Source organism: Phoxinus phoxinus (assembly GCF_949152265.1).
Source record: "Phoxinus phoxinus genome assembly, chromosome: 1".
Classification (NCBI taxonomy): Eukaryota; Metazoa; Chordata; class Actinopteri; order Cypriniformes; family Leuciscidae; genus Phoxinus; species Phoxinus phoxinus.
In genome coordinates, this window is record NC_136876.1 from 27860664 (window position 1) to 27872741 (window position 12078).

Below are 12078 nucleotides of genomic sequence, written 5' to 3' on the forward strand. Positions count from 1 at the left end.
GCGCTGTTTAAAAATAAAAAAAATAAATACAGTGATAATACCATGGATAATACCGACCCTGCCTCGCTTGTCAATTGACAGACTGACAGTTGCCGTGTGTTCTATGTCAACAACATGGTGAACATTGATGACGTAGATCGAATAAGAACTATAGCGCTATATATATAAGTGCTATATATAAGAAATATAAGTGCAATGTATCATTGCACTTATATTAGTGCAATGATAGATTGCACTAATATAAGACCCCTGCAGGAAGGAATCCTAGAAATTAAATCTGAAGGCCCCGATATACTTCAAGCGAAATCGAAGAATGACCTGCTGTGACATAATTTTTAACAAAATAAGTACAAATCGAAATGTTCGTTTTGTATTCGTTTCAGGAGTTCGAATAAGCTTGCCAAAGCGAACTTTCCAGAAAAGGGTACACACCTTCAAACTTTTACTTTTAGTCCATGGTAATTACATAACAGGTTGGTGTGCTCTGAGGCTCTGCCGTCTTTGACGTAGAAATCTTCTCCGGTTCATGTTTTTTGTTCAGTCTAATAAGTAAAAACATGAACAAAATGGAGAGCCGCTTTATAGTAGAAAATAAAGTTGTAGGACACATACCAAAGAGTTAAGATATTTTTCCTATTTAAAAGTTAGTACCTGGATGGGAGACCTTCTGAGAAAACCAGGTTGCTGCTGGAAGAGGTGTTAGTGAGGCCAGCAGGGGGCACTCACCCTGTGGCCTGTGTGGGTCCTAACGCCCCAGAATAGTGATGGGTATACTATACTGACAAAGAGCGCCATCCTTCGGATGAGACGTTAAACCGAGGTCCTGACTCTCTGTGGTTACAAAAAATCCCAGGATGTCTTTCGAAAGAGTAGGGGTGTAACCCCCGCATCCTGGCCAAATTTGCCCAGTGGTCTCTGTCCATCATGGCCTCCTAGTCATCCCCATATATATATACTGTATAATAATTGGCTTCATCTCTGTCTCCTCTCCACCAGTAAGCTGGTGTGTGGTGGGCGTTCTGGCGCAATATAGCTGCCGTCACATCATCCACGTGGATGCTGCACATTGGTGGTGGTTGAGGAGATTCCCGCTTCTATGTAAAGCGATTTGAGTGCCGAGAAAAGCGCTATATAAATGTAATGATTATTATTATTATTATTATTAAAACTTGACTCTTCTGTAGTACATAGTGTACTAAGACCGACAGAAAATGAAAAGTTGCGATTTTCAAGGCCAATATGACTAGGAATTATTACTCTCATTCCTGCGTAATAATCAAGGAACTGTGGTGCCATACCAGCAGGCGCAATGATATTACAAACTTAGTGCCGGTCACGTTGGAAGTTAGCTGGGGACTATATTAAGGGACTGCGTAATATCATTGCGCCTGCTGGTACGGCAGCACAGTTCCTTGATTATTATGCAGGAATGAGAGTATAGTAAAACTACAGAAGAGTCAAGTTTTAAATAGGAAAAATATCGAAACTCTTTGGTCATTTTTTTGAGAGAGATGCTAACAGTCTAATCACATTCAATGATCTATGCTAAGCTATGCTAAAAGTGCTACAGCCAGACCCGGAGATCGGCTGAATGGATTCAAAAACGGTAAAACTCAATTGTTTAACTCTAGGGGAGTTGGAAAATGAGCCTATTTCCAAAAAAAGAGAAGTGTTCTTTTAAACAATCTATTGTATAAAGTGCTATATAAATAAATTTGACATGACTACTGAGTGCCGAATTGCAGAGCTCGTGCAAACATCCACATCGCTATGATTAGATGCTTTCTTAACTACCGCTGTAATTGAAAGGAAAAAGATATATTAACCAATTCATCAACAGTAAATGCCACTCTCAACAGCATGAACTTTGCCATGAGTATATCGGGGCTTTAAGTCTGTGCATATTTGTGCATGCACACACATGTATGTTTTTGCATGATCCTGATAACTAATACTAATAAATAGCAAGAGTAGCATTAGTTCTGGCAGGTCACGTTAGTCAAGCTCGCATCAGCTGACTCTCAGCTGATCCACATCTACCTATAGGAATACGACGCCCATCACCGTATACATATATAAGCTCCTTCAGTATTATTAGCAGCTATCACGTTTCTCAGGAGCGAATTACCCTCCTGCATCCCCAGCTCCTCCTGTCGCCCAGTCAGGATTTGGCATTCTGATTCCCCTTGAATCAGAAGAAATTCTCGAATTATGTTGTACTTTAATATCTTGAATTAATTATATTTGCATACATTCATGTTGGTTCTGTTCTGTTTACCCCAAGGGGGGTTAATGCTGCTCTCTCCATGCTAGGCTGCATGAATGCGCAGGAAGTTCTCGCCCAGAACGGAACCATACCACCAATCCAAACTGTATGCTAATTGTCAATCATATTTGACGATAGTGGTCCTGACAGAAGTACATACATAATGAAAAAGGTGATTTATTTCATAAAAGAGAATAAGCATCGCATAAGAAATGTTTATATGGTATATGCAGGGGATTGTATATGTGTGCATGCACGTTTTCAGAGGACACGGACAGAAGGTCATGTAGAGTTCAAAATACAGGGCAGTACGAGTATGAAAGGGACATTGGCATGTTTATTTTGCTCTGCAGGGCACAGAAGGAACGGATGACACACACACACACACAGTCTCAATGGAACGATACCAGCCTGGTTGTACCAATCCCATCCATCAGCTGCTCAAACCTAAAACCCCAGAGGATAACCGGATGTGCTACAGTGTGAATGTGTGTTTGAGTGTGTGTTTGTGTTTATTACAGAGAGTAAGTAAAAGACAAAGGAGGATGCGTTATGTGGAAGATCCAAGTGTAAGCAATAAAGGGACTCGGCTTCAAATAAATGATTTATCTGAGAAGCTAAGCAACCTTTTAACTGCAACTCAAAATACCACGCTAGCTCTTTTTTCTCCCCAGGCCATTTTCCCTGAAACTAAGTACAATCTTGTGTCCCTGCATTGGCTTCAAAGTGGGTGATTCATAAAATCTGCTAACTTCCACAAAAAGTGCCCCTTTAACAAATTAACACTGATTTCCAAGTCTCGAATTATTCAATCCCCCATGACACAGCCCATTCAACCTCTGAACACCCTTCAGATACCCTTACATATCCCCCGTATAAGCCCTTACAAATGCTCCTTGACCTTTTCACTAACATTTAACACTGCTGACACCACCTATACCTGTACATGCCCTCTGTACATGCCGTTCCTTCACCGGCCCCCATCATTCTTAACCCGGTGGCCCTTGCTGTGTTCTTCAGCCCCTAACCCCCCTCCCCCTTCTGTTGTTGGCTTCACAGTTTGGATTCAGGCCCAGCAGTGACAAGGTGACTGCCTCCTTATGTTTGCACTAATTAAAAGAGAAGCACTCATTTGTCCCTGACTATATGAGGCTGGTCTAGTTGGAGAGCCCAGCTGTACGAGAGAAGGGAGAACTGTACGCCTGTCCTTCCAGAAGTCCTATAAACACAAAACTAACTCTCTCTCTCTCTCTCTCTCTCTCTCTCTCTCTCTCTCTCTCTCTCTCTCTCTCTCTCTCTCTCTCTCTCTCTCGTCACACCAATGTTCCTGCGATAGCTTTATTATAGCAATTACATAGATGGGCCTGCAAGAAAGCATATACAGATGGAGCGAGATACTCTCAAACATAAAAATTAGCATAAAACCTTAAATAGAAAGCATAAAACAAGCTTCATCTTGGTGGAGAACACAAGTTAGTTTTGAATCACTTCCACTGAAGTTTTGGGCAGTTTTAAAGTAATATAATTGATACTTCTGGAATATCATTGATACCAGGGTGAGATTTGTTCAAAAATATTTGACCAAGAATGTCATCATTGCAATTTTTATGTAAAATTGTAGACAAAGTAGAAATACAGTGTAATTCGTATGAAATTAAAATAATTGTTTTAACTGAATTAACTAAATATTTTCTTGACAATTAACTTATTGACTATGAATATATTTATACAATGAGGCATCTATCCCGAAATGGGATAATCTGAATTGTGAACAGTAAGAGCAGGGTCATGCACAAAGTAAGTGGATAGCATCAGTTTTTATTTTATATTAAAGGGGTCATATGACGGTTCTAAAAAGAACATTATTTTGTGTATTTGGTTCAATGCAATGTGCTTACGCGGTTTTAAGTACAAAAAAAAGTAATTATTTTACACATACATTAATGTTTCTCTTCTATGCCCCGCCTTTCGGAAATGTGCCGATTTTTACAAAGCTCATCGTTCTGAAAAGCATGGTGTGCTCTGATTGGCCTGCACTCCAATGCATTGTGATTGGCCCGAATACCTCAAGCATGTGACGGAAATGTCACGCCCCTTACCATATTTGGAACATCAGCTCCCATAGCAATAATGATAGGTGATAATGTCTATTGATAACTATCTTATCAATTCGAGCCTGAATCTGTTCGAATAAAACCGTGTCTGCATTTGTGATTGTAGAAATAACATACAAGCGCTACTCTATACTGCTCAAAACTTGTGTTTGAGCAAATTCTTAAAATAAGAAAACCTTATTGCAGCCTTTGTGCACAGCCGGCCTTGAACTCTCCCAGGTTCTGGAAACAGTCCTCCGAAAAATGCACAGCACACAATCGAATATTTTGGTTGTACTGTTCTGTAAATAAAGCTTGACCACTTTTTTCTAATTTTGTCCTCTTTTGGAAGGCCAAACAAAGTAGTTTGGCTTTCGCAACGAAAAACACAGTGTCTCCAACAACATGGCGCCGCTGGCGGCAACAATAAACAGTTACGCCTTCTTTCTTTGCGTATACATTTGCGCAGTGTTATGAATCTCTGCCCCCACAGACAGATGTAGATTTGTGGGGGCGTGTTTGAAAGAAGCGTTTTAGGAAGTCGTGGCTAAGCCGTAACTTTTACAAAGATTATCTCTTTGGGTTTGAGACTTTGAGCTTTGTAACTCTGCAGATCTTATACATACACAAACAGCTACATAACACACTAAAGAAAAAGGAAAACAAGAAATCACATCATATGACCCCATTAAAGTGCCCCTATTAACGTTTTTCAAATATTCCCTTTCATGTAGTGAGAATATAGCTGTTTGTGAATGTAAACATTCTGCAAAGTTGTAAAGTTGCACGTGCACAATAAAAATTATAAATAATAAAGTTATTGTCTCTCAAAAGAAAGAATTGACTCTGAACTGTCTTAAGTCGTTTTCCATTCGAATCATACTGCTTTATGGTTCTACGTCACTAGAAGATACATTTGAATAATGCACACCTATGTTGTACATTGTCACCCCCTGCAAACAACTTGACCAGCCCTCAACACGTCATTTTACTGACGACTGCTTCTTAAATATTGGAGTTCAAAGCTTTCTCTAGAAAGATGGGTCACTACCCAGTTTACTTGGACCAGCTAGATCCTCAGAATCACAAACTGGAAGTAATTATTGATGTAGGCCTATCTATTTTCTACCGGGTGTTCAAAATTTTTAGTTTTGTGCTTTATGTTGTGTGAGTTTCCAGCTAACTCACGTTTTTACGGTCTTACTGAAATAATTCTGCGAATCAGCCGTGGGCCTATTTTAAAACTGTGTCTGTTAATACAGATTGTCTGTCGTTCTTAATACTTTGAGTAAAGATAAAGGATAGAGCAAGATTTGTTTTAAAACATTTGTTACATTCACAGTCATTCACGGTAGTGCTCGGCTAATGTATGTGCTGTTATTGATACAGTTCCCGCATGTGCACTGCAATAAATAATACACATCGGTTTGTTGATGGACATACACTTGTTAATGCTGATGGTGAGTAATTATAGTTGCAACATCTCATAATGCAGGCTACATCAAGTCGTCCTGCTCAAGTTGTCCTTGCGATGGAGGTTTAGGTTGAATAACTAGTTCTTCCAATGTTTCATCATCGGACTCACGCTCGGATTGATATGGTAAAATCAAATCCATCGTAACTGTCTTTACAGTGTGTACAATCGCTGAGCTGTAGGAAGCCTCAGGACAGAGCTGATATTCACTTATGGTGATGGGCGTCTGCTTCCGACAGGCGCTGTAAGCAGTAGACCAATCACAACAGACTGTGCGGGATTTAGGATTTAGAGTAGAGTTCTCAACGGGTCGGGTCGGCCCGACAAACCCAACGGGACCCGCGGGGTCGGGCCGGGTTCGGGTCGAAAATATAAGCAAATGACTCGGGTCGGGTCGGACCTCGGGCTTAATCTTTTCCGCTCAGTGAAAAAATAAAAAATACAAAAATTAATCATCGCTGCTGTTCACCGTAAAGAAAGTCTGGCTGCTGCGTGTAACGTGGCGTGCATCATGGAGAGGGGTGCGGGCAGACCTGACACCGCTGCGTGCGCGCCTTTAGCCTGGAGAAGAAGATGGAGTTGGTGAAAAGTAAACTTGCCGCAGGTGAATTCACCATCGCTACTACAGGAGTGGGAAATCAGAGGTCTGGAAAGTGTTTGGACTGGTGCTGGATTCTGATGGAAATTCTACAGGTTATGTACAGCCCCCTCGCTGGCTGGGTACATGTTTGAGTTCTTTTTATTTATTATTGTGTGAAGATTTTTATTTAGACTAAGGCATATTTATATAGCCTATATTTATATATTTAAAGTTTATTGTTTCAGTTGTTTGTATTGTTAAAAGGCGTGGACATTAAAGGTTGATTTGAATTCCCGTCTGCTGGTCATAACGTGTATGAGAAAAAAAAATACACGGCCGTCGGGCCGCGGGCCGGGTTCGGGCAGATAATTAATGTTGATGTGTCGGGTTAGTTCGGGTCCGGGCTTTAAAAGCCACGGGCCGGGTCGGGTCGGGTTGTAATTTTCAGGCCCGTTGAGAACTCTAATTTAGAGTCTGATTAATATATGAGTCGTTTGAGAATCATTGAAAAATTATGTAGCCTATATTATGAGTTGAGATTATGAGTTTTATTATAAATTAAAGTGTTTTTTGACCTTCCTTTGATGCATATAAACCTGTTGTAGGAGACCTCCCATACAAAATTAGGAGCCTTTAAAATAGCCTAATAGGGGCACTTTAACTTTAAAGATTTACAGTAGCCCAGACATATTCCCATACATCTGCAAACCTGCTGCATACTGCATTCGAGATATTATAGCTGGAATACATGTACAATTTATTTATGGTTAACAAACTTTCTAAGGACTTGTGATTTCCACTGTAAAGTATTTGAGCAGCGGGTCAATGTGTGAAAGCGCTTATAGTTAAATAAGACAGCCACCAGGAACAGAGTCACACATGATAAATTAATGAATGCAGTAAAATAACACATCTTCATTATCACCTCGTCTCTGTGGTCCTTTTCAGCCTAGTTAGAAAGTACCGCAGCGGCTGAAGCATACAGCAGTCACTTTAATTAATTTAAAATAAGGTATTTATACTAACACATATGCAACCTTTAAGTGGTAGTGAGCACTGTATTTGTTTCTTATGTCTTCATACTGTACTGTGTGACGGTTAATTGTCTGGGTTTTTCAAGATAAACATACAAATAAATAAGAACCTTGTGCAACAGAAGGGAATATTCATCTATTTCCACTGATGATGCCTGTACAATCCTTGCTCCCATGGTAACCACATTGTCGTTCTAAATTACAAACCAGTGATCAAGATAAAACTCAATGACTTACATGTTAAATGAGGCAACATCTAAAACAGTTGATTATGGTGATGCCATTCACCAAGAGTATTTTAGATTTTCACCAGCATTTGGATGTGAGGTTGACTGTAAATTGCTTCACTAGCTCTAGCTCTTTACTGAGGACGGGACTCTGTGGAAAAATGTGCTGTGAATATAATGGAATTATCTGAGCTCTGGCCTTTGGCATTCGTGGAGGTATATTTGTGCTCTCCCAAGGTGTATTTGTCAAATTTTCCTTCCATTTTTATAGTAGGTGGGGTCTTTTCCCCAGTTGTTCGACTTGATTAATATTAAACTATTTCATAACTCTTACATTTATTTTTGTTTTAATGGGACATTTATATAACAGGGGGAAAAAAATAATTCATTCCCATGTGTAATTTTTGTCATCTCAATGAAGTATACCTTTTGCAGATCATTCATTCATTCAAACTGAAAGCTACCCAATTTCATGTTTTTCAGATTTTTTTTCCATTTTTTTAAATTGTAAACAGAAAAATGGGCATTATCAAAAATAGATGATAGATAGATGATAGATAGATAGATAGATAGATCTGAAATCAATTGAAATGAAATAATAAAATAAAATAAAAACAATATTTAAATTTAATGTCCCAAATCAAGTATTTTTTGTAAACAGAAAAATGTGTATTATCTGATTTTTTTTTTTTTTTAAATAAAAAAATAAAAAAAACAATTTAAATAACATAAATGTCCCAAATAAAGTTGGAATTTGAACCTTGGTCCTCTCTTGCTTGCTAATCGTAAACTGCATGAGACAAAAATGATTATGTCATGTCTGATCTCACCTAGGGCACCAAATGAGTCAGGACTGTCACTGTTGCCCCCTCAAAAAACACCCCTGCAAACACTTTCACACAAGTTGAGTGAATCTGGCAACCATACTTGTTGGGAAGGACTCTGTTCCCCGTGAGTATGACAGTGAGCAAAATATCCCAGTCAAAGAGTGATCTCTGAAAAGTGCACTTCAACGACTCGGAGAAAGCACACGACAAAGAGAGCGATGAGGGGAGAAAATAAGGAAAGAGCAAGTCAAACGGGGTCTTTAGATGGCATGGGGACATAAAAAGCATCATAAAAGAAGAACAGAGAAAGAGATTGCGATAAGAGAAAGTGAGATTAAAAAAAGTGAAATAAAAAAAATGATGGCTGAATGTGTAAATGAAAAGTATAGATAAAAAGAAGCACAGGCCACAGAGAGACTATAAGGAGAAGGCGTGGGATGGGACAATAACAGCAGAGCTCGTCTTTTGTACAATCGTAGAATCTGACTACAATGACCACACAGAAACGACAAACAAAAGAATAACCGCTCCTCTAAACCTCCATTTTACTGCAAAGAAACCGTAAAACGACTAAATAAGTGTAAAAACCCACATTTATAAGTGCAAAAACTGTTGTTTTATCTTGTTTGTTATTCTTTTAGGTAGAAAATAACGTGGCACACCCTGCACACAGGAAAACATCATGTACTGTATATTCATGCCATTATTATATAGGCTACATGTCCTCCATTCAAAATGCCACCCACTGAATTTCTGTACAAATGAGCATCAATAAATCAATGGGGGGATAAGATAAAAAAAAAAAAAACATAATAGACTTCAATGTTAAATGAAATACAAACACAGTGCTTGCATTCCCTCATTCATTCACTTGTGCACCCACAGGGACAAAACTGTAAAGGAGAATCACTTAAAGACAGAAGCTGACAGGAGGCAGAGAAAAATGTCACTTCCTGGAAAAGTGGGAGAGATGAGCCATGCAGTAGAAGTGTGTGTGTGTGTATATATATGTTTCTGCAGACTGTGAGCTCATTAGGTGTCTACTCATCCCGTACCACTCGCACCTTTACTTCCCCACACCTTTTAACCCTTCTTCCTGAATCTCAACACCATGCCGTTCTCCTCTTACTCTCGCTGCAAGTTTCTTTGCACCGTTCTCAATATTTACTTTCCTTTTCCGAGACCCTTAGTCTCAAATCTCAGCTTCAGTATATTCCGCCCTGCTCTCTTTCTCAGCCTGTGCTCAGAGACACAAAAGATGGTCTCTTTCGCTCTTCTCCATCTGTCACTCCTCATTGGTCCCTCCATATCTCAAACTGTTTGACTCCATCACAATCTCCATATAGTGCATCTCGGCTCGCTTTAACGTGTTCGCACACACCCTCACGTAAACGCGTGTTTATTAGCATGTCGCCGGGTTCCACTCCCGCATCATGTCAGACAGCTGGAGCTGATTAGTCTGATGTCACAGCGAGTCATATGAAGCGCGGTGGTTGCTGCCACCACAGAAACACCACCTTCTGCCAGCCAGCTGTGCCCACAGAGGGAGCATCCTTGCTGGGAATACTCAATTACTGAGATCAATCTACAGCCATGTTTCAGTCTTCATTTATTGATAATCATGTGCGTTTTTCAGTTCAGTAGGCCATTTCTCTCTCTTAATCCCTGATCATAATAAGCACATGTTTTTAATGGGATAGTTCACCCACAATTAAAGTGTTGTCATCATTTACTCACCCTCATGTCGCTCCAAGCCTGTATGACTTTCTTTCTTCTGCAGAACAGAAAATATATATTTTGAAATATTTCTCACTGTTTTCTGTGTGTTCTGCCACAGAAAGAAAGTCATACTGCTTTGGAATGACATGAGAATGCATACATTATTACACAATTTACATTTTTGGGTGAACTATCCATTTAAGTTATTCAAGGTATTCAAAGCACTAACATATTCTAGTAATGGAGAAGAATAAAACAAAACAAAACCAGCATTCGCTTTCATTCGTACACTAATAATCATATGAAATCTGCACCATTTTTTTGCTATGTTCAAATTTAAAATGATAAAAATCTTCCCGGATATTTGACAGTTTGGAAATGATCAATTATAATGGTTCTCTAGGCAGTGGCAGAAGTTTTGCATCTGATTAGAGAGTGTGTGTGCGAGTGTAAACAGATGAGTGGGCCAGAGCAGGCAGCCGCTCTTGATGCTCATCAGACAGGTTGTTGGTTCAGTTGCCCCTCAGCCTCATGCAAACAAATCCAGATGGACAACTTTGCCAAGAGAGAGAAACAGGAGAAATGAGAAAGGAAGAATAACAACAGGCACAGGATTTAAGTAAAGGTAAAAGTGAAGAAAATCATATCCTCAATAAAATATTATTCTACCTGGAAGAACAAGCACTGTTTGGATGCTGACACTCCAAATCTTGAAAATCGATATACATAAATTAGAGATATTCTTAAAAGGAATTTTGCTGTGTTTGCATGGTTTTGTGTCTTATTCTTTGCTCCTACTGTGCATCTGCTCTGTATTGCACATCATGTTTATTTATTCACTATATTTTCTATATTGTATTGGAATTGTATTATCTTTACACTACTGTCAAAATGTTTTGCTTCGATAAGATTTTTAAAAATGTTTTTGAAAGAAGTCTCAATGCAGTCAAAATACAGTAAAAACAGTGATATTATTACTATTCAAAATAACTGTTTTCTGTTTGAATATATTTTAAAACGTAATTTATCTGTGTGATGACAAAGCTGAATTCTCAGCATCATTACTCCAGTCTTCCGTGTCACATGCTGCTTAAAAAAACATCATTCTAATATAATTATTTGCTGCTTAAGCAAAATAACATTTCTTATTATCAATGTTGAAAATATGTTGAGCTGCTCCATTGTGCTAATACAATCATCAGTTTAATGCATCCATTTATTTTAAGTGGTGCACTATCATATTCAAACACTTGCATTCAAAAGAATTCCCAGACACATCGAATGAAGAATATCATTCAGACATGTGGGCCAGTAACCAATGATTTAGTAATGCAATGGCAACCATCCAGAAAACACCAACAAACCCCGTAATATTGCCCTTACAAGAACCACCTAGTAAAGCCCTAGCAACCACTGAGAACATTGTAGTGACCAAATGCCAAAGCGTCCTATAGCAAGTAGAGCAAGTACGGGACTTGCTACTGTCATTACACACACAACATGCTGCTGTGAGAAAGAAAGACATGCTGCTACTGTACAATATAGCATACAGTACATTTATTATCCGTAGCAGATCTATACAGGCGGAGCTGGGGAAGGTGGAGGGTTTATGAAAGCATGCTGCACTTCTACAGCAAATGCTGACCAAGTATTTGAAGGTTGAGCTGCAAGCTCATTGGCTACTGATACAGCAGGAACCAATCAGATGTGCCCTATAGAGAATGATGTGATTGCAGGTTGAGTCAAGGTCCTATCTGCACCATCTAGAGTTGCATGACAGAACTTTGTATTTAAAAGCTGTAATAGTGTCATCTGTGTATTATCCCAAGTAAAAATAGAAACAAAAATAAACACCCAA

General features: G+C 39.1%; 1 long non-coding RNA gene across 3 annotated transcripts in view; it reads right to left on the bottom strand.

Moving 5' to 3' along the window:
- LOC306995212 overlaps positions 1–12078 on the bottom strand; it is a 112623-nt gene that overhangs the window by 28746 nt on the left and 71799 nt on the right. The window contains exons 7-8 of one of the 3 annotated variants that reach the window (XR_013796822.1): positions 10890–10929; positions 10231–10775 (exon numbers count right to left, since the gene is read on the bottom strand). The exons of the other annotated variants lie outside the window; for them this stretch is intronic. This is a non-coding gene — a long non-coding RNA (uncharacterized lncRNA). Of the gene's footprint in view, positions 1–10230; positions 10776–10889; positions 10930–12078 lie in introns of those variants that run through there. 3 annotated transcript variants of the gene reach the window in all.